This window comes from Typopeltis vanoorti, chromosome 25, assembly GCF_054136105.1.
Source record: "Typopeltis vanoorti isolate ZY-2024b chromosome 25, IOZ_Tvanoo_1.0, whole genome shotgun sequence".
Classification (NCBI taxonomy): Eukaryota; Metazoa; Arthropoda; class Arachnida; order Uropygi; family Thelyphonidae; genus Typopeltis; species Typopeltis vanoorti.
The window spans coordinates 63,067,732-63,094,596 of NC_143573.1; the positions used below are offsets into that span (position 1 = coordinate 63,067,732).

A 26,865-nucleotide genomic window follows, 5' to 3' on the forward strand; every position below is an offset into this window, starting at 1 on the left:
ATGTAGGTTATGCGCCAACGAAGACTGTTATTTATTATTTTTTTACTGTGATTGCAGCTAACATGTGACTGGGGAAAACCAAACAAGTTCGAAACAATGCCGTCAAGTTAATTTGAAGACTTTGCAACAAAAAGGGTACAGAAAACTTCCAAAAAAAAAAAAAACATTTTAGACTATTACTTGAAACAAACGTTTTGCCAATATAATATACATATGAATACATTTGAGCACTTGTTATTAAAGTAAAATCTTTTTTCTTCAGAGCGGGATAAATTTTCAAAATTTGGAATTGTCTCCTATTTGCACCAAATTGCATAAAATATGCTAATATAAGGTAAATATTACATTATTTACTATTATATGGGAATTTATCAGGAAAAAAATATATATATATATATAAAGTATTTACATATATACAAGAAAGCACGAATATTACGCAAAGTTGTAGGGCGCAAGTACTATAATCATTACAACTCTGCTCTGGCTTATTGGAGCTGCCTCGTTCTTATAGCAATCTATTCAGCGATTTATTTATTTTATTATTTATTTGTTTACTTTCGCATAGAGCGCAACCTATAACTCAATTTTCGACCAAAAATGGTGCTGCCTCTTTTTTTGCAGCAAATGTCTTCACCCGAGCTATTAATCAAAAATAAATAAATAAAATAAAATAAAATAAGAATAAAAGGAGACAATACGGACTCTTCGGTGATCGTGTCCCTTTAGCACAGTGCCATGGAACTCTTGCTGGTTATGCGAATTCCATACGGTATTGATTGATGATGGTTAGCCTTCTTTCCACCCACTACAGGGTGAAGGCCTCTCCCATTGCGGGAGGGTTGAGCCTACTTCTCGCATGGTGACCCAGTCCATCTTGGGAGAGTGTATCTATACTGTACTTTGATGAATGAACATATGAAGGTGAAAGACAATCACAATTATCCATGACCCTGGTGGGAGTTCAAGTCGCAGCCTTTTGGCTGGAGAGCGAATACGCTAACCACTCGGCCAACCAGGCCGGAATAGTATTGATTGCTGGTGTTTTTTTTTTTTTTTTGAAACTTCTTTTGAAGTTGCATTAATTTATCTGTTTGGTTATAACGTATGGACATCCTTCCTTGATAAAACAGCCTAAGAAAAGATCCTTGAAAGAATAACCTTGATAAGTTTCAAACCTTTTAGAAGCGCTTTCTTTATAAGTATGCAAATTGTACTTAATTCTGTTTTAACAGTAGTTGTAAAAGACGCTAATAAGATTCATTGCTAACTCCAGGCTGATGATAGTCTTAGCAATAAAGGAAATCCGATGGCTTCGAGAGAGAGAGAGAGAGGAAGGTAATGAAGGGTGGAGGGAATTCTTCTATTGCTTTCTCACGTGAAGGTAATTTAGTCTGTGTTCAGTTTTAAATAGTAACTTCTTTTTCTTTCTTCTTTCTTTTTTTTTAACTTAACTTTCCTTAATTTATAGGATTAACTTAATAAAGTTAATGATTGAGAGAGTTCTGTACAAATTCGTGCAGAATGGTTTATACGATAAAAACAAAAACCAACTTGTTAGGAAATCGCAATTAGATCTCCGAAGCATGGGCTACGAATGTAACGAAGATTCTAAAACAAACTATAAAAAAAAAAAAAAAAAAAAAAAAACGCTGACACTGTTCTTAGATTATCGTTTTCGATTAACTTTTCTTTATTGGAGCGAAGTAGTGTGCACCTCCTCTTAGAGAAAAGACAAATGGAAGTTTGCAAATAATTGAAAATACAAAGCTTCCAGATGATCAAAAAAAATTAAGGGTTGGCAATAGTTATTTAAGATAATTTGCACCAAAGAAAATTTCGTAGATTTCAACTAAGATTCCTAAAATGAAGTAAAATAATTTCTTAATAGAAATTATTTTAATGATAAATTTTTTACTGAACTGTTCTTGAATGGTGATTTGTTTCATGAATATGCAGAAGCGAACAAAATTTCATAATTGATGACTAACACAAAATTTCATCTGATTCGTTCCTCAAAAATGATGTAAGAAATCAGAAATATTACCATTTTAGACAATGTGTCCCTATATAGGAATGTTAAATAAATAAATAAGCTTGGCGTTTTTCTTGCTACTAATCAATACGATACCAAGTAGGTCAATCTCTGGTGCAGGACATATTGAGTGTTAGCTTAAATTTACTACAAGGTAAGTTTTTCTTTGCCACGTGCTTTCTAAAATCTTACAAAGAACAACCCACCTGTAGTCATTTCAGGCAATTATTTAGTATAATTTGATGCGCTTGGTATCACGTCATGGGCTGCATCTACAACTGAAAGATAAAGCTGGAATATGTTCAGAATTTCTTTAAAAGTGATTATGAAATTTCTGTAAAAAAAAATGACTTTGCGTGAGATACACAAAGCGAAAGATACACTGAAGAAAATGGCGTTTTTTGTTCTCTTGTCAGGTCACGCTCGGTTTCTTCATACGCCTTTGTAATGTTGAATCAAAGTATTATATTATGCTTGACACTTTGCTGATTACGCAATCTAGGAAAAGCCATTCACAACTTGATTGATTCAGTCAAAGAAGATGACAATTACAATAACGATAAATCTGAATTTGCTGAGACAGGGAGGAGGAGCTTTAACTTTTAGTTACGCTGCAAGGGGAAAGTATCATAAAGATAATTCTCACCCTCCCCCACCTTGCAGCGTAACTTAATGTTACAGCTGACTTCCTGGCATCAGAGGGGAGGGATTAAATGTACCATATTCTAATTGATACCAAAACGTCTCTCGGTTCTGGTCTCCATGGCAAAATCTGTGGTCAGAACTAACTACTATATTCTGATTCTATACACTCTCCTATTTTGCCATCAGGTACTCTCCATTTGGAAGCAAGTCGATATCTGACCTTAAAATAAATAAATAAATAATAAAAAGTAAAATAAATAAATAAATAATAAAAAGTAAAATAAATAAATAAATAATAAAAAGTAAAATAAATAAATAAATAATAAAATGTTTGCCGTCAAATTATCATCCCATTGCTCTCGTTTTCAAGCCCTCAAACAATCCTCAGTATAGATTCTGCTGGTCTCAACCTATAAAGGATCTCGTTTTGTTCTTGTGCATGACATCTGCGCTTCTCCAGCCTCTAAAAAACTTGGCGTTCTATTTCTGTTCCACTCTTGGATTTACTTTCTCCTGAATAAATGCTGGCATTCACATTTCAAATCCGTCTAAATTTAAAATACCTTTCCCTTATTTTTAGCGCCAATATCCAGACAGGTCCAAATCAAATCCAGTGAATTATCTCACCGAATAAGCTGACGTCCAGTTTCGAAGCAATAAAACAAGATTGTACACGTAAAAACTCTTGGATACCTTATGCTACTAGCTTACTGCATTCCTACTAATACCATTACATCTTTGAATATGAAACTGATTAATGCGATATTATTAATTCAGTAGAAAATAATGTAAAAGCATAATTATAGTACTTGCTACCATTCGGTTGCCCATTGAACTGATACTGGCTGCAGTTACGACCTAAGAACTAAAATTGTGAAACCAATATATTATGTATCTTAACTGCACACATTTTCTGATGAGTTTGTCAGTCCTGTGAGATGAAAACCCTGCTACCCTCATGTGTGACTGGCTAACTCATAACCGGCTCTCATAAAGGTTTCTGGCTTTCTAGATGGGATTCAAACAGTGGCGGCGCGTACATAAGCACTGCGACACTGCAGTACCCCCAAGGAAAAAATGAAAAAAAATAAATTTTGTTTGTGTTTATAAATAATAACAATGCTTACAACATTATATAAATGCAGTACAACATGTTAAAGGTTGCAGATTATGTTTTGACATTGATTGAATAGTTAATAATTGGAATTGTTCGATTAACGCTTTAGATTACGAAACAAATGCACTGCGATCTAACACCGATATTCGTTTGCTCTTGTCATTGCACGTTATGTCATTCCCAACTGTGACTGCTCAAACCGCAGTGTGTTTTTAGTATGCTTACGCGCTTTTTTCTGTGAGATATGCAACGTTTATTATTGTTGTGTGTGCGTGGTGAACTATTTTTTGTAAATCTTATTTTGTTTTGTTAAAATAACATATAATTATTTATTTATTATAGATACAAGGCTCAATTATGACGAGTGTCACTGTTGAAAATATGAACAGAATAATACTTTTTCAATTATCGTTACACGAAACAAATGCACTGCGATCTAACACCGATATTCGTTTGCTGTCGTTGCACGTTACGTCATCAGATACACTGCCGCTTGGGCAGTGTATCTTATGCCTGTGCTTGTTATTTCTGTGAGATATGAAACGTTTATTATTGGCGGGTGTTCATGGTGAATTATTTTTTTGTAAATCTTATTTTATTTTGTTAAAATAACATATAATTATTTATTTATGATAGATACAAGGCTGAATTATGACGAGTGTCACTGTTGAAAATATGAAAAGAATTATATTTTTTCAATTATCGTTACAGGAAACAAATGCACTGCGATCTAAAACGCCGATATTCGTTTGCACTTGTCATTACTATTGATACGAAACTTTTATTATTGGTGTTTGTTCGTGGTGAGGATGAAATATTTTTAATAAAGCAATTTTTAATATGTCAATTTATTTATTAATAAATTCGTTACTGTTAGGGAAAAAAAAAGTTTTTTTTTTTTTTTTTTTTTTTTTTTTTTTTTTTTTTTGTATATGCACTTCCACTTAAAATTTTCACAGGCCGCCGCTGATCTAGAGGTATAGTTAGTGTTTTTTCCCTCGCTTACGAAATGAACATTGCTAACAGAAATGCTTGCTTTCTGCAAATAGATGAACTACAGTTGAGCGCCGGTTTCGTATTTTGCGCTTATTTAAATCCTATCCTATCCTTCTTATCCGTCTAGGGCGGGTTGACTCCCCTCCTAATGTGGGGTTACTGGGCTATTAGTGCAGCCGGTTCGCCACTCCTCTGCTGCATCCCCTAAGGGTGATATTCATGACTGTATATGTGTGTGTTCTGCTTTCCACCCAAGACCGGCTAACTTGGCTATGGCTAAGGATGATCCTTAATCTCCTTACGTCCCCGACAGGAAACGAACCTTGGATACTCCTTTCCCAGACATATCGTTGCGAAGCGCATAGCCACTGGACTCACCGCGCGGACGCTTATTTAAATAAGTTTGTAAAATTTCGGTATATTTTAGCTGGAATTCGAATTTGGTTATTTTCATTCATTCAACATGCTGCATATTATCCCCTAAGATTATCTTTTTTTCTTTTCTTTTTTTTAACTGTCGTTTTGTTTTTCTAAACCTCGCTATCTTATTAGTGCAACTTTAATTCCTTGATACAAAAATAAGAACAATAGGCATTTCTGAACAGGATAATAATACCGATTCACAGTTTGCTTTTAAAATCTTATTTATTTGACTTCAAGAGCTGGCCTTATAAAGTTAAAGATAACTCGCTAGCCACCTGTAGGTTATCTTCAAATTTTAGTATCTTAGTTATCAGTGACACATTTATTAACTTTTCATGAAGATAGACTTTGTAAATAGTGTTTCATTGTAACTTAGCCAGAATAGCTCATAAAAATCCTTATTCTTTTTCTGACTTTCGTAAAAGTAGTCACAATTATTTTAATAATTTCATATTGACTAGAAAACTGCGTCATAACTATTTCAAATTAACTGATTGACCACTGCAAAGTAATATTTCTAAATTGCCCTCGTGGCTAAGCAGCAGAAAGACGTAAAAAAAAACAATACAATAATTCCTTTAATAATTTTTTGTGTAGTTTATACTGAAGACTGAGCGAGTCCGATCGTGAACCTACGCCTATGTTTTCGTTCATGTAAACAAACCATGTAACACAAACGGAAAACAAGCCAATCTTCAGCAGTTAGAATAATAAGCATAGTAAACGCATTTCTTCCAAGATGAAAGCACTTGTTCAGTAGGGAATATTTCTGTTCATTTGTAGTTCATCCTCATTTAAGATCGATATATACAAGTGGAAATATTAAAATGCTTTTGTTTTCCCTTTCGTTTCAATCAAAACATCCTCACAGCGTATTCACAAAAAAAAAACTTACGCAAACACCCAGGAATGCAAATACTACATAGCATTTAGGCGTCAGGGAGTCGCTCGTCGCTTTGGCTGTATTCCAAACTATTGATAAAAAAGCATTCTTAAACTACAGGATGTCAGGAAAATGATAGTATTACCGATACCCTTCCAGAAAAGATGTTTATCAGCTTTTTTTTTAAACTAAGATGTTTAACACATTCTTTATGCCCAATAATCTTTTATATGAAAACCGAACTTTTCACTAATAGGAAGAAGAAGAAAGCCTTACCTCGTTTATCAGGTTTCGAGCCCTTCAATAGTTGACCACATGGTGACTGGCCTGCTGAAAATTTCTCCTTACATATATTAAAAAAAAAAATTTGTTTTTTTGTTTAAGGCCTTGTGGAGCGCCACCCAGTTACCCAAATGCTGCGAATGCAGGAAAGTACATTGTACGTCATGCGGAAACAATATCTGAAGGGGGGGAACTAATTCAATATTTCACCACCAGGTGGCATTGTAAACACCAAATGCAGGGAATTTGCATATCAGGCAACTCGCAGGTGCCAGGACGATTTAAGAAAATGGATACTGGATTTTTACCTTCATTCGGGTTGACAGTACTGCCCACAGTGATGGAACTAACCTTTCCCCAACGCGTTTGCTCGTGAAACTCTACTACCTAAATAATTCCAATGATGTTGCTGTACTCCGCGCATTTCGTCGCCCAAACAAATCTCCGTGAAGTCTACTATCTCCATGTGCTCTGCAATGAATGATTAATCGTTTTGAAGAAAAGGATCGTTGGCAGTTAGGCCTTAGACCAATCAGTTCACAACAAGTGAAAGAAATTGCTACTACCGTTGTGAAGCAGGCCAGGAATAACAGCGTTGGTTCCTGTAGTGCATGTGCTATATCAAGACACATTGATGTACATTACACAACTGGAAAATTCTACGGATGATTCTGCATTTATACCCATTCAGTATAACCTCGACACAAGAGTTGCGCCCGCAGGACTTTGGAAGTCGACTGACATTCGCTTTAACATTCCTTTCTGGAGTGGAATTGGATGCTGCGTGGCCGTGGATGATTTTGTGGGGAGATGAGGCTCACTTTCACTTGAATGGAGCTATGAATACCCACAACTGCGAGGTATGGACTGCGCAAACCCATGCAATCCAACAAATTCGTTTGCATTCGCCCAAAGTTACTGTCTAGTGCGAGTTTACACTTTCGCTTACCATTGGACCATTCTTCTTTGAGGACATTTGCCAGTTGAGTCCTGTGACCTGCTCAGTTACTGCCGAGATGTATCGCGATACGATAAACAATTTTGTTTTGCCACAGCTACAGCGGCGCCTGTGCATGGATTCAGTCATTTTCATGGAGGGAGAGTCATTTTCATGGAGGTTCTTCAGGAACATTTCACGTAAGCTAGAGTGATCAGCCATGCGTTTCCCACTGCCATGGTCACCTCGTTCATCTGATCTGATCCCTTGTGACTTCTGGTCCTGGGAATTTCTCCAAAACAGGGTTTATCGGAATCATCCTGATAATTTTCCGGCGCTGAAAGACAGCATAACGCAGTATGTGCACAATATCAGTCCCGAGCAGCTGCATTCTGCCGTTGAACACACTGTACAAAGGAATGCTGGGAAGGGCAGCACGTTGAATAGTACAGCCCGTGAATGCATAATTGAAGTGAATAAAAACGTGTTATTTAAGCTCGTGTCACTTTTTTCCTTCTTACAAACACAGAAAAATTACTACATCTATATTCGCTATCATACAGCGTCCCTGGTGGTGAATTATGGAACTACGTTTTTTTCTGCAGTTTCATAGCATTTGGATCACTTGGTGGCGCTCTACAAGGCCTTAAACAGGGATACTTTAATCTGATCACCCTGTATTATAACGGAATTGCTATGACTAAAATGAAACGATTGTTTTTAAGTTGTAGTTGAAAGCGCACCTGATAAATTCTAATTTTAATTGGCCTTACTTTCCTCGATTGCGGAATCGTCATTTATTGTGAGATTAATAAAACAAGACGACGGAATAAGCTGTATACATTCATAATAGCCTCTCCATACCTTTCCGTGGCCGCCTAGTCGTAAGGATGTTCTCAACGCTTGCCTTTGGGTTAGAAAGAACTAGATTCAAATCAACGCATAAAGTGCTAGGAACCATTATAATGGCTTATAGCTGAATCTGAGTTAGCCGGTCTTATGCAAAGAGAGAAAGAGAGAGAGAGAGAGAGAGAGAGATGTCAAGGTTTTTTTCCTCACGGAAAGTCCGATTTTTTTTCATCCCCTTGAACAGTCAGACCGACCGTAGAACAGTTAAAATACATAATAATTCACTGAACTTATAGCTGACCCAACTCTTTTCATGCAATTGATTATTGGTTAACAGTGTATGCAATGTAAATACTTTTATGTTTCCATGGTAACAGTGACGTCGTTCAGAACGAAAGCATTAGTGGCCCTGCTTGCCGCTACTTCCAAATGTTCTATATTTGAGTCCGATTTCACCACAGATATCTCAGCTATGTAGACTGCACTTTCAGCTTCTAAAAGTGGGCATATTATAGGAGTAACGAGAAGGAATAAATAATTGGAAAATTATACGATCCACTATGATATTTGAATTATTCTGAAAGGAAAAAAAAAAAAAAGAACGAAATATGATTTTACGAATGCTTGAGTTTTAGTTTCTTGATAATAACACCCTATTTCATCAGTTTTATATTAGTGGATCAATGTTTAGTAGTTTGAAAGGAATGTAAATAAAATCTACCTAGGCAGCACTCTTCAGTCTGTTACCAGCGAGAGATCGAAGAATAATCAAAATGAATCAGAATATCATTAAGAAGAGAGAGAGAGTGAATGAATGAACTATGAAACGTTTTTAATCACCATAGTTCAGTGCTTTTTTCCGGTGTTGAATCAATAATTTTCTTTCTAGTGAACAAAGCCACGTTTTTGTAAGTACCAGTATCGAGTTAAATGAGGATTTGATAGGGAGAAAATGACAAGTTAAAAGCAATCAATAATAAGGTTGTCTCCCCGCTTTTCTATCAATTGTAGTTTCAACATACTGTTATTGACCGGGAGAGGACACATGCTTCCTAGTGGGAAAATTTTCTTGTTGTTGTTGTTGTTTGTTTTTTGCAAGCCAGACGAACTACTGAGGAAACATACAGTTAATATAATAGACATAATACTAGTATTCAGCCAACTAGGGAAAAAAAAACAAAAAAAAAACATGTAGATGTTGCTCTGACTGTTAACTTAATTTTTAATTATTTATTCAGAAAATAAAACAAACGCGTGCATACTTTAAATCCTTCAAAAGTTTACACGTCCATATTAAAGAAATTACAGTTAGATCAACCATTACACAGAGCTTGTTAGTAGATAATATTCGAAATTTTTTCTCTTTTACCATACAGATTTTTTTTCTCACTTTTAATGTGGCAGCAAGTAGTTCCCCATGTCCAGAACTCCTTATCCATTTCAGTTTAAGTATTTTGATTCAGCAGAATAATCTATTGATATCAATGAAAAATGTGTTAATGAGTTGATATCGATGTCATGGCTTCCGTAGCCTCCATTAATTCCTTGTATATTATTAAACTGTATATTTTACGTACTTGTTTTAATCCTTTACACAACGTAAACAAAGTTTGCACGACTACCTCTTGTATATAAACGCTGTTAAATTCGCATCAGTTGCTTTACCATCTCATAATGCATAAAAATAATACCACTATATGTACAAAATATATGCCATTGTCCAAACCGGATTCGATCTTTATTGAGATAAAAAAGTAAATGGGTGTTCATCATAGGCCTAGAGTAGGTAATATAGGAGTGCAAGAGAGCCTAATAGTTATAAGGAGAAAGAAAAGACAGGTGGATGAGAGATAGGAAAAAAAAAGACCTCAGCTCTTTTATATCGTCATATAACCAAAGCCTATCCTTTTTTTTTTCCATTTTTCACCAGTCTTATGCAGCTGATTAACCGAAAGACGAATTGAATTGAAACTAAAATCCGGAGATGATTTCTACTCAGGTGATTAGCCTTATCTAAGTTAACCTCCTTGAGTTGCTCTACTCTGCCTCGGTTTGCCTCCAGTCATCCCTGCAGTTGACCATAGGACACCACAGTAAAAACCTCTCATAGTAATAGTAATAAAATAGACAGAATTTTATCTAACCCTGGTGAATATTGCATAATGTAGGTAGTCTGCATCATCTAGTCAAAAAGTTGGTATCCCCTAGAATGCTTCTTTCTAAATACAAAAATAGTCGTGTTGAACAATAAAATTTCCATAATACAATATTGTAAACCATTGTATGTCATATTACTGGTTTTGATATTAATAAAAACCAGTGGATATCAAAACCAGTAATATGAATATTACTGGGTTTGATATTCACGTTTCCTACTTTCCATAAGTGATATTTTAAATGATTAATTATAAAAATCAAAATTCTCTTCCCATTACTGACATACGGAAGACAAAAAAAAAAAAAAAAAAAAAAAAAAAAAAACCACCTGTTCTGTTGTAAGTAATAGAATGCTCAAAACAGATGAATGTTCTACTGTTTCTAATCTGTAACAGACGCCACAGATTGGATATCCGCTGTTAAAGTACCCTCATTTGGTGACATTTACTGAAAGGCGACGATATGCAATTCTCTAAGCAAGTCCATCCTGTTATGGTATCCTTGGAACTTCAATAAGTTATTAAATAAAATGTTATTGTTATTACCCAACTGTGGAAGTTCGTAACGATTTTCTTATACAAGTTTTGCTATTAATGGAAAACATATCAGTGCGATAATGCTGTAGCAATTTTGGAGTTACGCAAGACTGCTGTAGTATTTAGGAATAATCTTAGCTCGTGAGATGAAAACCCAGGTAGTGCCGGCGAATGTCTGTACATGTGTGATTGGTCCGCAATATTTTATGGATTTTTGAAGATGTATTGTTTAATTACCAGAATTTTAACACTGGAAGCACAAAACTTCCGTTCTTCTCTGATAGTTGAAGAAATTCTTTTTTAACTTCTTGATATCGGGTGGACCAAAATAATTGCACAGATTTACTATATAATTGTTTTTCTTCAGCTTCTGTAATATTTATTATGTACATTTAAACAGGAAGATGGGTTTGAGTACTATAGCTCTAGAAGAAAAGGAAAGTGATCTAATTTTCCAATATTCTGTGGTTTCAATGTTTTTATATATATAAGTTGTTGAACTGGTAATATTGGATAGGTGGAGAAGTAAATTCCAAGTATAATGAGAGGTTCTCTCTTAGGGGGTAAGCCCAAAAGGAATACTTCCGAGATACCACTTTCCAAACGCTTTTAATTATGTCTTGTCAGCATTGGCAGTGAATCCACTGATTTTGCTGAATTTTTCCAAAATTCCAAAAAAGCTGTATATGGAATCATTATTTTTCAAAGTGCCTATTACATCATCAGCATGTGCTAATATTTTATTTTCCTCCATAGTTGAGGAAACTGTTATCCCTCGCACAGGACACGAATTGTCAACTTCCCGCAGAAAAGGTCAAGGACCAATGCAAACAGCAGTGGACTAGGAGGGGGGGGGGGAGCAACCTTGCTTGACTCCTTTTTGAATTTTGACCGGGTTTAATAAGAACCCATTAACCAGTTGGCTGTAAGTTGTGTTGCATACACTCCTTTAATGACGATTAACGGAGCCTCCGTTCGGAAAGACCTGGGTTCTATTCCCATCAATGACGTGAGGAACCTTTACCTGGTCTCCTTCGACTAAAGGTGAGTTAGTCGGTCTTATACGGTGGTAGAAGGTTTTTCGTTCTTCAGAACAAGCAAACCGGTCCCGTGAACACACAGACTTATAAGATACATATACTTAATCCCACATTAGGCGGGCTCAACCCCTCACCACGGACGGGGGAGAAAGAGGGTGACAACCCTCTTTATGAAACCCTCTAATAACGACGGTAACCGCCTTTTGTCCACACCAACTTGATAGCGGATGGAACAGAAAGGAATGCCAGACATTATCAAATGCTTCAGTAAGATTCGCCGAGAGTACTACCATTGGCTGCTTTTTCTCATTAACTAGGCGAAGTGGATCGCGTAGTATAAACAGGTTAAATTCTGCTCGCCCTGTTATTAAGGCCTCATCTGTGCAACCCAGACCCAAGAATATACCAAGTTTAAAGCAATGCAGAAGTCATATTTTTTTCTGTATATAAGTAGTAAAACGATGTGTCACCATGTTATTAAATACTCCGGATCATATAAACGTCGTAAAACCTTTAACCTTTGTCAAGTATGAGGTACTTTGTAACCCAGCAGTTTTAAAACTTTTTACAATCAATAAGCTTTGTAACACATTTGTTGTCATTGTTCACATAATGGTAACAAATTATTTTATATCTTTAAGAAATGTCTCCATGCTGATTAAAAAAACTTGGTCCTTATATGCATCGCTACTTGTTTCAAAATACCATAGTTCGAAAATTTATGAAGCTTTGCTACTCATGCGGAAACATGCGTCATAGAAAGATCAGTTGTACGAGGCGGATCTTGTCACACTACACTCTTGTACGTTTAATCAACATTCAGGTACTTTACAGACATGTAGCAACTCATTATATGATTAACTGTTGGAATGGTTATGAGAAAACAACAAAAGAAAAGAAAACCTGTAACACTTCTTTCTCTCCTTTCTTTGTATAATATCCAGCCTATTCCGTAAAGACTGATTTCTAAATAAAAAAGAGTTCGAGTTTTGTCAGTAAACTATTATAATCTGATTGGAAACTGTTGCAAAAAAATACGATGTTCTACTACCACCAGGTAGTAGAACATCGTATTCTACTACCTGGTGTATACGATGTTCCATCCTCTAAAACTTATTTCATATTAATACTTGAAATACCTTCTTGCTTTAAGCTTCAACTTGTTATTCTTTATAATTTTTTTTTTCATTTTTTTACTCTATCAAATTTTGTTTTAACTGTTTTTCTTAGTGTGTTGACTTCACATGTGCTTATCTATTTTTTTACATTTTTATTCTTGTTTCACATGCATAAGTCAATATTGGTCTAACTACCGATTTATATATAATTACTTTTATTTCTTTTGTTAGATCTTTATTTGTTCATATAGTTGAATGTAGACATGCTGATATTTAGACATCCTGATTTTAAAAAAGCAAAACAACAACAAAAAAAAATCCTCTTTTTGTCAATTTTATATATTATAAAACATAGTCTTTTATATATTATACAGACATAGTCTTGTACTATGATAACCCTAATAAAGCTCCGACATGAAAGATACCAAGTCATACAGGTTTCACTCTTTAACAAGGACAGCACTAATAGGACTTGAGAGATCTTAAAAATGTAATGTCCAAGCTTTAATTGTTGTAGCTACACCTTTATTCGTACTGGCAGATCTTAAAAAAAAATCATAGATATGCCAAGTCAAACAGGCTACAGCTCTATTAGATCATATTAGTTCGAAGAGAGCTTTGCGACACGATGCTTGGCAAAACTGTATTAAAAGTTCCACTGTCAACAATTAGTCGATACGAGTGGTACCCATGAAAATATAAATCCATCATCATTATGAAATACCTTATATGTACCCTCCAGGGGTATATATAAGGTATTTCATAATGTAATATAATATATATACTGATAATTTAAAATGCAACCTTATTTTATTAGGGTTTTTTTTTTTTTTTTTTTTTTTTTTACTGAACCATAGATTTTTGCAAAGTAGATAGAGCTATTACGATACATAAGGAAGGAGAAGAGGGCGTTAAGATTTTCTTCCTATATGTAGTTTTTCCGGAAAAAGTATATCCTCAGTAGTAGACTTGTCACTACTGACCTGTATATAAAAAATATAGAATTAACAAAAAAAAAAAAGGAAAAAAATAATCCCTAACTTACTGACGCTACTAATGTACAAGCTTTCATGAGTGGGAGTCATATAATAGAAAAGACTAACTTACCATTACAAATAAATTATACTTGACAAGAAATTATATTCTTATTTTCATTCTTATTATTCCCGAGCAAATAAAAGTTTATACTTGAAGTAGATTTACGACTAGGCTAATAGTATACAGAAAAAAGAGCCAACTTCACATCAAGTATTTGACGTGAGGAATCCGATGTTGAGAATCATAGAGATCTAATCGAGGATTCGGTGAATACTGAAATGCAATTAGGTTGGGAAATCACTTGACTACATTGTAGCAATGAAATATGAGTTTTCCCTTTGCTTAATTGGGATTTTGAAAGGATTTGCTAATTTTTCGTTTTGATTATATAGAGAAACCTGTGGAGAATTCATGACTAAGTTTAACACACGTGAACCACAGTGGTATGTTTTTTATTGCGTAAATATTTCGTCCTAGGGGTATCTTAGGACATCATCAGCTGTTTCATCATCATCTGTTTATAGAACATCTAGAAGAAAAAATCCTCGCATTCAAACCCAAACCAAAACTCTGGCTTCGATATGTCGATGATATCTTCGCAGTCTGGAGTCATTCTGAACAAGAGCTGGTTCAGTTTTTAGAAAAAATCAACCTCCTTCATCCTCGCATCAGATTTACATTAGAAAGAGAATCCCCACAAGGCATCCCCTTTCTGGATTTACACATCCAAAGAAAAGAAGACGGTTCCATTTCCACCTCTGTCTATCGCAAACCTACATTTTCAGGCCGCTACATTCACAATACTTCAGCTCATCATCCCTCTCAAAAATTTGGCATCATTAAATCATTGGTAACCAGAGCGCACAGATTATGCTCTTCCGATGATTCTCTAAAACAAGAATTGGAAATAATCAAAAACACAGCCACGCTAAATGGTTACAATCTCAAAACAACTCAAAAAATCATCAGCAATTTCTCCGCACTTCAACCTAGACAAGAACAACTCCATAGGATTCCCATACCTTATATCAAAGGCATCTCTGAGCGGCTCTCGAAAATTATGAAGAAATACAATCTTGCTGCCACCTACAAACCCATCAACCAGATCCAAAACTTGTTACCCTCTCCTAAAGACAAACTTTTACGTATGCTACTACCTGGTATACGAGGTTCCATGCTCCTGTAAACTCTCTTATTTTGGACAGACAGGCAGATCAGTTTTTACACGCATTTCGGAACATCAAGACCATATCCGCCTCATCAAACCGCATAAATCAGGCCTCGCTCAACACGGAGTGGAAAACCCAAACCACAAGATCCATTGGAAAAAGACAAAACTTCTACACAGATCTTCATATAAATATGAACGTTTATATAAAGAAAGTGCTGAAGTCCTACCCCAAAGACCAAATCTAAACCGAAATGATGTTCTCGCCATCACTAAAGTATGAGAAATTGTCATACAAAATTGTGTAAAATAATAACTTAACTGTAATTAATTTTAATTTAATTTAAGTAATTTAGCTCAATTTAATTTAATTTAAGTTCAGGCCGCAACGCGCTACTGCACGCAATTTGGATTCCTATGTACGTACGCGCCCTTTCTTTTGTCATTCCTAGTATTGCTTTGCCGGCCTGGTTGGCCGAGTGGTTAGCGTATCCACTCTCCAGCCAATAGGCTGCAGGTTCGAATCCCGCGTAGGCATGGATGTTTGTGATTGTCTTCCACCTTCATACATTCCTTCACCCAAGTATAGATATACTCTCCCAATATGAACTGGGTTACCATGGGAGTGGTAAACACAAACCTCTCACAATGGGAGAGGCTTTCACCCTACAGTGGGTAGAAAAATAGGCTGTTCATCATCATCACCAGTATTGCCTTACTGTACTGATGATGTCCTAAGATACCTAGGACGAAATATTTACGCAATAAAAAACCTATTACTGTGGTTCACGTGTGTTAAACTTAGTTGCTAATTTTTCGTTTGTTATTAATATGACTTTGTAGTTTCTTTGTTTAAAAATATTTTTAAAGCTTTTTAGACGTTGTGCACATAGGGAAATTGTAGTATTTTGAAGGACGGGATTTCTTTATTTAAGATCTATTTTAAGTTTTTGATTTTTTCATTTACAGCTTTAGGGAATGTGGAAAGCATTTGTAAAATGTGTTAAATAATTTTAAAATAGAATATGTATTCTATACTATTCGGTTTATAGTGTGGTGTTTATGTTGTCGGTTTATCTAATTAGCGTTATATTAATGAAATTAATAAATTTTTCTTGTTCATATTCTTATGCGAAATAGAACTTGCTGCTAAAACCATTAAATAAAGTTAGCAGTGATGACACTTTTGTCTTTTCCCCAGTGCATAGAATATCATATGTTCTACACCAGCGTTTCCCAAAAGGTGGGTTACGAACCGGCACCGTTTCCCAAATGGTGAGTCACGAAAGCTAAAAACTCTCGTCTGAAAAAACTCTCGAAAACCTAGGTGTTTCGTTTTGGGGTTTTCTTTTTTTCACGAAACTCTAAAATACAAGTAAATAGCGTTTAATTGTGAGTAATAAAAAACGCGCTCCATTCACGTCCGCGTCGCCATTTCACAGTCTCTTTGTTCGGGTAAAGTAGCTCAACTAAGGCTCTAAAAAGAAGGTACGCTTACTTGCCGCCATGTTGAATTTAGGGTCGCCCACAGTCGCATTCGTTCGAGCTCTTGATTTTTTCGACTTTATAGCGAAATGGGAGGTTGTTCTGCTCCAAATTGTATGTATGTATATATGTATATATATATATATATATATATATATATATATATATATGTAAACATAAATAAGTTATAAATTATCATTGACCTGCTTGCTTTTTAAAAGTTCATATTGAAATATAAGAAAAATCTTATGAACTTTCATATAGTACATATATTGGAAATACTGCTATTCTATTACACAGATCCCCCCCCCCCCGTACTTGTCGCCATTTTGGAGCTATCTTGGCGGTAGAGCTCGTATCATTTATCAGTAAATAGAAGTGGCTGTATAACGTTCATTCATTTTTCGTGAATTCGTAAAGAAAAGACTTTCCATGTCCTTTATTATTGGTTGTACTGCTTTATATGAATTAGCGATTTTGATAAAATACTGTTATTAATTTTAGAAATTCTGCATTGTCTAAATCCGTACTTTAAAATACGGAACTGAAAGTCCTGGGATTTCATGGAGGTGTCATGTAATAATATTAATAACAAAATGAAACCAAACTAGACATATGACTTGTAATTGTCTTTGAAACAATGATAATTTATAAGTAATTTATGTTTACATATATATATTATTATTATTATTATTCGTGACACCTCCAAGGAGTCCGAAGACTCATCGCGGGAGGACACCTACAGCTGTCTCAACTACTACACTGAACCTCTACTACGAATCAACGCCATCTACAACCCACCTCCACCACTACCACAACTAGTATTTTTTGTCTGTAAATTGCGTGTGTTCTGAAGGGCCAATTTTTCTGTATGCGGGATGAAAAACCCGAGTTTCCGAGACGGGGGGATCTGTGTAATAGAATAACAGTATTTCCAAAATATGTACTGAATGCAAGTTCATGAGATTTTTCTTATATTTCAATATGAACTTTTAAAAAGCAAGCAGGTCAATGATAATTTATAACTTATTTATGTTTATATATATATATAGATACATAGCCTGTGTAGCTCAGTGGATGTGGCGTTTGCCAACCACGGCGCTTGGTCGCACAAAGGAAGACTTGGTTTCGAATCTAGTCGGCGACTAGAGGAAATTTTTCTAAGCCTTTTTTCGACCGGTTCCCGAGTTAGTCGATCTCTGGCACGGGCAAGCAGGTTTTTCCTCCCGGAAACTCGGGTTTTTCGACCGTAGAACCCATATTATTTCAGACATTAAATATATTGTGTTAGGGTTAGGGACCATGAGATGGCGGCACATTTGAGCCGTCTCTCTTCACTGAGTACCGCTTAATTAGTGATAGCCTTGGGCCATCTAACTCTGATTGGTACCAGTGGAGATTGAACTGCCCACTCAGTCTCCAAAAGTTAGATAGGGCTAAATGGCCTCGCCTACTCCCCGTATACGGGAATAAAAAGGCGTTAGCTGATTTTTTTTTTTTGACATACATACATACATACATACAGTTTGAAGCAGAACAATCTCCCATTTCGCTATAAAGTCGAAAAAATCAAGAGCTCGAACGATGCGACTGTCGGAGACCCCTAGATTTAAAATGGCGGCAAGTAAGTGTACCTTCTATTTAGAGCCTTAAGCTCAACTAATGGCGAGGCAGCGCGGCGGCAACCCCGCCACCAGCCGAATCGTTTGGCGATTTTAGTTGGTCACGAAGATGAAGTATTAAAATAACCGGGCCATGAAAAAAAAAAAGTTTGGGAAACTTTGTTCTACACATTGCCATCCAAAACTGAGCCCAATTCCATCCTAAATAGCACTTGTGTTGTATGAAACAGGTTTCTCGGTCGCTTATGAAATATGGGGTCGAAAAAAAAAATAAAAAAATAACAATTTCGCAAGCTGTAATATGTGCGAAGTCATGAAAATAAAGAACCAATGGCACTTCTTTTAATATTCATTGCCAATCACGCGATATCGCGCGATGCGAGTCCTCACCAAACGACCGATCACGCGTTATCGCGTGGACGCCGTTAACTAAATAAAAAAATTAAAAAAATTTGGCCACCACACAAAATTCCAATTTTCAGCTTGGCAATGAAAGTGTTAAGGTATGTTTCAAATAAGCTGGACCATTTGCATGAGCACTGAAGATCAAACTTATCGGTATTAAATATTTATTAATTTCCTTCTGGTGGGAGAGAATTTAATGAAATCTGAGATTAGGAAGCTGTTAAAATTATCACACTAAAAAAAGGCGCAAATTTGTCAAGTGCGCCAAAAACTTAGCTATGCTACTATGAATATTAATACAAGAATATGCCCACGAATTTCAGTTTTTATAATAATTGGATCCCTTATTAAAATTTGTGGAATCGTTTCAATCTGATCATTTGTCGTGCAAAATTATTAAATACTAAATTCCATCGTTTTCATAAAATGGGTCTGTTCTCTACTTTTGATGCCTTATCCCTTTCTCTCATTCTTCTCTTCAAGGAGTTTAGAAATATTGTTCACTAGCATGGCAGGCTGAACAAGAACCATTTTTATTCTCCATGACTTTTGGAAGTCATTCATCAGGTCTGATAATAACGTAGTAAAGGTCTGATAAGGTCTACAGTTAAACCTTATCAGACCTTTACTACGTTACTAGTAATTTAAACTTTTTATTTTATTTTATTATTTCATTTTATTCTATTATTTTATTACTAGTTATTTTTACAGAATCTAGAAACCCTGCTCTAGAGACCAAACATGGAAATTTTTCAAGCCACTTCATGCCTCCAATAAATGAATCAGTAGTCTTACATGAAATCATATCCCACTTGAAAACGTCATGTTCACTGCAGGATTTGAATCCGCAGCCTGTTGGTTGGATAGCGAGTAATGTTCACCGTGTTGTTGCTAGGAGAAAAATGCCAGTGAAATTTACAACATTACTGACCTAAGGGGTGAAGCAAATGCTTTTCATATTCCCCGCTATCTTGAGAGAAACTGTGAATGAAGAAAATTTTATGAGCTAATTGCTCGCCCTGAGTGGGCTTGGAGATTAGTTCTCAGTATTGTCGTTTAGGATGGCTTTTGGTCTTTTATGTTTGAAATAATCCATTTCGTCATAATCTGCAGCCAGTTGGATCAGTTTGTTAGAGTGCACAGATGTTTTAGAGAAGAATTTGGTTGCTATAGCCTGCATGAAGGTGTAAAAATAGGGTACATCTGTGTCCCGCTGAAGTTGCACAGTTCGTATGAACCATGGGGGCTTCAGGATCATTCTGAGGCATTTGTTTTGTACACGTTGTAACCTAAGAATATTAATATTAGCGGTATGACTCCAGGCCGGAGAAGCGTAGGTGAGCATTGGACGAACCATCAGTTTATATATGAGTAGTTGGATTCTGGGGGTTCAGCTTACTGTTCCTGTTAATTAGCGGTTAGAGCTGGGCTATAGTTTTTGATGTATTTGCACAGAGTCTTAATGTGGGAGCTGAAAGTCAGTTTTCTGTCCAATAGTACGCCAAGATATTTGATCTCAGTTAGCGATGGGAATAAGAGGATGTTTTCAGTAGGAAGCATTGATCTTCTAGAGAATAGGATGGCTACGCTCTTCTGAGGATTCACTTGGAGTCGCCATTTGGCGAAATATTGTTCCATTAGTTTATTTATTGATTGGTTTATTGATGGCTAGCAGCGGCTTTAAAGAGCTGGCCAATATAGCTATATCATCCGCGTTATAGGGCTTTGATTGATGACAATGGGTTGTGCAGGATATCACACAAGTATATGGAAAATAGAATCGGTGCTAGTAAGGATCCTGGTGGAACTCCAGCCAAGATGCGTTTTAGTGTCGAAACTGCCCCACACATTCTAACTTGCATGTGCCTATCAAGGAGGTATGACTTGATTAGATGAATGATTCCCATTGGTATACCATTTGATATCAGTTTGTATAGCAAACTATAATGCCAAACCTTATCGAATGCACTGGCTATGTCAAGGAAAACAGCCCCAGTGCATTGACGCCAGTTAAAATCCTCGGTGATATATTCCACTAATCTGTATATTTGTTGCGTGGTTCTATGAAAGTGGCAGAACCCAAACTGCTCCTCAGGAAGAATATTTAACTGGTGTACTGATTCTTGGAGTGTGGTAAGAATTACCTTCTTGGCAATTTTGCTCGGTTTCAGATGATTGATCTGTAACTATGAGGCAATCGGGGGTATTTTCCAGGTTTATGGATTGGTATTATGTCTGGCAATTTCCAGAAGGGAAATATTTGTAGTGAAGGATGGAGTTAATTATATTTGTCAGATGCACAATGGCTCTGCGAGAAATTAGCTTTATCACCTTGTTAGAAATACCGTCAGGTCCGGAGGCCTTTTTGTTCTTAAACTTCTTGATCATAGGATATATTTCAGCAGGTGATGTGGGTACAGTTTGAGTGGAATATGTGACAGAAGATTTGAGTGAGCATCTGACGTGTCGGTGAATCTTATATATGTGATTGAAATCGAGATGATCGTATGAAGGTTTGCATTGCTTTTGTAAATGTTTTACTATTGCTTCAACTTTATCTGCATCGGTGTGGATGAGGCCTAAATATGTTTGGAGGGGGGGAGAGGTTTATTTCTGTTTTTAATCTTTCTGATAAGATTCTAAATGGAGTGGTTATCCAGAGAGAGATGGAGGTCAATTTTTCTTCCCAAATTGACTTCTATGGGATGTGAAGACATCTCTCACTGAAGAGTTGAGTCGATTTAAGATCCGTTTGTCTTGTGACGCCCTGGTGTTATAGTATCTTTTTCTTGCTTTGTTTTTTTCCCTGATGAGATTCATAATATCTTCTGGCAAGTGGTTGGGTCTTCCGGTAGTTGCGGAAATAGTAACTGCTGCACAGGCCGCATTAATCTGTTCAGTTAGATCTTTTACGGCTGTTTCAATTTCCTCTTTGGATTTTATGATGGGTACAGGAGCAATATATTGCGGGAGTACCTTGGACAGCCTCTCCCAAGGAATGAACGAGTGAGGGTGGGAGAGAGTTTATCTTGATTTGTTTCCCAACTTAAACAGTATTGGATTGTGATCAGATGATAGATTATTAAATGCATTGAAGTCTGATATACTGTAGTATGCTATGTCCAAGACATCAGCCCGACCATAGGTATTGTGATGGGTGGGCTCGGCCGGACCTACCACCAACAGGTTGTTGAATCCAGCATAGTTTTCTAGTATGTGTCCGTTTTTGTTGGTGGAATGGCTATTCCAGACTGGGTGCTTGGCGTTTAAGTCACCGGTCATGATGGTAGGCTCTCTGGTATCAAACATGGCGTTCAAATCTGAGGGCAATAATATTTTTTGTGGAGGATTATATGCTAAGAAGATTTTTGGTTTGCCAGCCGAATGCGTGAGAATCTCAATGCCGGTGACCTCGAGGTTAGTGGTAGGAGGAATGTTTATAGAATGATGAGCGATGTGATTCTTAATAAAAATGGTAGTGCTCTCCTCTGTGGGACAGCGTGTCTGTTCTGTACAGTTGATATCCCCTAATTTTGGGGTTGTCTGAAGGTCTTAAATGCGTTTCGCTTAGTAACAGAACATCTAGGTGATGTCTTTGAGTAAAGTCCTGGAGTTCTAAGATCTTTGTGGTTCTTAGGCCGTTCGCATTCCATGCGATGATCTCTAGTGAGTCTGGTTTTAATTTATTTCTGTTCATGAGTGAGCGCTGAGATGATGGCTTGTATGTCCTTTAGAAATCTGTTAGTAGAGCATGGTGAGGGATATTTGTATGTGGTTTTGACTGATCCAGGGATGTCTGTTTGGGATGAGATACATCAGCATATGTCCTTATCTGTTGATGCTGAGTTGTTCTTTTGAGGACCTCTGACTTCGGCACATGTTCTTCTGACCCTTTATGTTGATCATTAAGAGGCTGTGAATCAGTAATCTCTAACGTAGATCTTCTGAGGGAGGAAGAGTATGTTTCTTCTTCTGATTTTTTATTTCTTGTGTTGTTAGTACATCTTTTGTAGTTGGCAGTATGAGGGCCACAGTTGGCACATTTAGCCAAGGAAGTTTTTGGCTTAGTGCATGTATTTGTTGGGTGGCTGTCCCCACATTTTAAACATTTAAAATTGGCCTTACACATTTTCTAGGAGTGGCCAAATTTCTGACATCTGTGGCACTGCCCAGTTGAAGTCCTTTTCCTTAATATTTCTAGAGTTATTTTCAGTCCACAGATGGACGTCAGGTCGTATATATGTTTATAAGATTGACTGATCTCTACTAGTACCAGTGGCATCGGAGTCTTGTCTTTTTTGGTCATTCTGCTGACCTGAATGAGTGATAAGTCCTGCTGGTGCAGATCCCAGCCACTTCTTCTGTGGAGACATCTTCAGATACACATCTGATCGTTACTTTGAGGTTTTTCTCTGACCCAAGTGAAAAGGTGTGGTACTGTATGCCTCTCGCACTCAATTCACCTGTTAGTCTTCGATAATCCATCACTGAACTAGGTTGAATTTTGATACCATCTGTGACATTCTTCGCATGGCTATATGAGATATCAAGATTGGACATCGTAGTTCTTAACGACATCCATCTATGTTTTTCGCGCAGAATAATCGGAGGTATCTTTTCGCTAGTGGAGGCAGGAGAGTCCGGAACAGGACCGTCTTCTTCCATTTCATCCGCTTTGGGTGGTTCAGAGGCTCCAGGTTTGCGTTTCTTGCAAACACGGACCTCCTGATAATCACTTTTGGTCTGCCAGGGGATTGTCATCAGCTGTTGTTGCTATTTCACTGGCGCTGTCTTGGGGGAATGCTGGGGAGAAGTTCTGAGAGTTGAGAATCATCTGTATCAACTTCTGTTATCTGGTGAATTACGACTTTCCCTGGTTATTTGGTGTGCAGAAGATTGCCTAAATGTTTGAATATTGCCAAAAGTTCTTTAAAATTAAGTTCGTCGTATGGCGTATCCATGGTTAGGCCTAGATTTTGTTCTGTGGAGCAGGACATGCCTTGTCCTTACCACAAAAATAAATGGACAGATGCCTATAGTGTATATGAAAACAGCAATGCCGATTCTAACGGCGGTAGGCTTAGTGAATCGCCCTAGTTGTAAATTCAATTTACTTACCTGCGTAGCTATTCTTCAAAAATATATAGAGCAGCTTGTAATCACGTTTCGAAGTTATTACGGAGTAAGAAGACTGCACAAGAATTCATTCGACACTGAATTTAGCTAATTTTAGCTAAATTCTGCCAGTGAAATGTGTTGGTGTTCTTGTTTAAAAGTAAATAATTGGAACGAGAGCATTCCCAGTATCTTATTGTTATGCAAATTATCGGGTGATAAATTACTTCAAATGTTTACATTACATATGCTTAAAATGACTTTAGATTCAACTCCTATGAATACGAATTGCTTTACTGTATAAGAATGCTGTTATGAAAGGCATCTTAACAATTTTTGTTGAAATTAACTTCCTTTACAAAAACATATGTGCGCTTTTCTTCCTTGATTTTAAAGCATCATTATCCTATTTATAGAGATTTTTCATCTGAAGTTTTGGTTAACTGATTTGGAAATGATTTACTTATCTGCTGGACTGTAGAACAGAAAACCACAAACGTGCTGTATAAATAGTAGTGCACACTGACAGATTTAAAACTGTTATACATATTTTTAATTGTAAGCATATTAAAAGGCTAAAATTATTATTATTAAGAGACATCTCCAGGGAGTCAGAGACTCATCGAGAGAGGCCACATACTGCACGCACCAGCTATCATACTTATTCTTGAATTCATTCACACTAATTGCACTCACAACATCTAATGGCAATCCCGCAACACTCTCTGAGAGAAAAATCTAGCCTTTACTCCCCTTCTTGGCGCTATTCATTCTCAGCTTCCAATGATGCCCTCTTTTCCTTTCCCCACCCTCCATAAATTGAGAAATTCCATCGATTGAAATCCTGTATGACCCTTTCAGAAGTTTGTAAGTCTCAATTATATCACCCCTCTTTCTCCTGTTTGCTAGTGTCTTCAGTCTACAAATTCTCAATCTGTCTTCATAATCAGTATTCCATAATCCTGATATCATTTTTAACACTCTCCTTTGTACTCTCTCTGCAATATATCAGAATCACAACGGAAACCAGGAGACCATACCTGTGCACAATAGTCCAAGTGAAGTCTTATCAAGGCCTTGTAAAGAGGCAAAATAACATCCTTATCTCTACATGAGAACGTTCGTTTCAGAATTGCAATTATCTTTTGAGTTAATTGAAAGGGGGGTGGTAAATCCCGTTCTATTTTATAACCGGATCCGAAACTCGGATCGAAATCCATAGAGTTTCATGCCGAAAAAACTATCGGCAGGCCCAAGTGTAAATGATCACTTGGGTAGTGCAACACCAGGGGAAATCCATGCAAAGGTGGAGCAAAAATTAACAACTTCGCCGGTAAAATAGCCTTTCGGCTTATTATCTTTTGAGTTTATTATAAGGAAAAATCAGAACTAAAATTATAGGAATAAGACGAGAAATATTAGTTCTGATTTTTAAAATGTCAATAAATAATTGGGCCCCATATCTGTTGATTGCCTCCTTAAATCTGTTAATTAACCCACATAAAGCTAAAATTTGGATACACGAGTAACACTCAGCCCATGGTTTTCATTGCCAATAATTCCAAGTGTTTCAGGTTATTCTCATTAAAAATCAGATTGTTTAATTTTCTATTCAGATCCACAGTTATAAAGTTAATGATTTCACACTCCCTGATTTCACTTTTATAATCGATTACGATATGTCTAGAAACAGGCTAGTGTAGCTTGTAGCAACGCCTCTGGTTCCATAATGCCAGGCCTCCAGAATCAGGACCATTCTATTCGAGTCGCTAACTAGAGGAACTCTTTCCTCTTTCAGTTTTTATTTTATTTATTTATTTAATAAATGGTTCTCAAGTTAGTCTCAGGCAAGGAGTTTTTTCTCCCAAGAACGCTGGATTTGAACTCCATAACTCAGAAGAGAATGTCACATCAATTCATCTCAATTAGGGTTTATGAGCACGCGAGCTTAGCAGTTGGGTGCTGTATTCTCTCTCTCTCTCTCTCTCTCTCTCTCTCTCTCTCTCTCTCTCTTCTCTCTCTCTCTCTCTCTCTCTCTCTCTAGTGCAGTTGTAAAAAGGACGATACATTGCGACCTTCGATTAGAAAAGACTTCGATCTCTTGGCGAGAGGAATCTTTGCATGGGCCTTTTCATTTGAAGGTGTATTATGCGATCTCATACGGAGGTAGCAAAGTTTTTTCCTCCCGGAAACTCGAGTTTTTCATCCCGCATATAGGCAAATCGGCCATGAGAGCACACACGCAATTTACAGACAATATATACTATTGGTACTATTGGTTGTTATTGTGGTGGTGGGCGGTAGATGGTGTTGTATGTTGATGGTAGTAAGTCGTGTAGTTCGAGGATTAAGGAAGCGAGACGGTGAGTTATAGTGGAGTAGTATGCTCTCCCACGATGAGTCCATGGACTCCTTGGAGGTGTCACGTAATAATAACAAAGCACCGAAAATTACGTACGGTGACAACTAGGAATAGTTCGGGTTGGTTGCCTGCCTCTTTCTGAAAAAAATTTATTTGGAACTAAGAGATTCCTCCTACTCCTGTTGGAGAATAAAAAATACTTATTATTTATTTTATGACTACAAATAGCAATAATGATGTGGGATATTCAAATACCAGTCCGCGTATTTATTAGATTACATTCTAACCTTCTCGATAATTTCGCTACAAGCTTCGGCTAGTGAAAATGACAAAACCACTCTCCAAATAGTTTTACGTTTATATTCTAATATCTGAATTTGAAATTCTACAACCGCATCTTAATTAATTATTCACATGTGACTAGGCTTTTAACGCTCTTTGCGTATTCGTAGCTGAACACCTTTTATAGTGTGACAGTTTCGATAATTGGCAAATATCCTCAAATGGCGCCTTTGCCAATTGCTCCAATGCTAAAGCGATCCCATGCACTGGTCTTGACCAAGGTGGTTTCTGCGTTAAAGTATAGGAAAATGTTGGAGAATGGAAACAAAAATCATTATACCGGATGCAATTGATAATAGAAAACTTATCCTGT

General features: G+C 36.6%; 1 protein-coding gene across 3 annotated transcripts in view; it reads left to right on the forward strand.

Annotated features, from left to right (window-relative positions):
* LOC150092793 (ethanolamine kinase 1-like) overlaps positions 1-26,865 on the forward strand; it is a 115,028-nt gene that overhangs the window by 18,874 nt on the left and 69,289 nt on the right. The window lies entirely within an intron of this gene.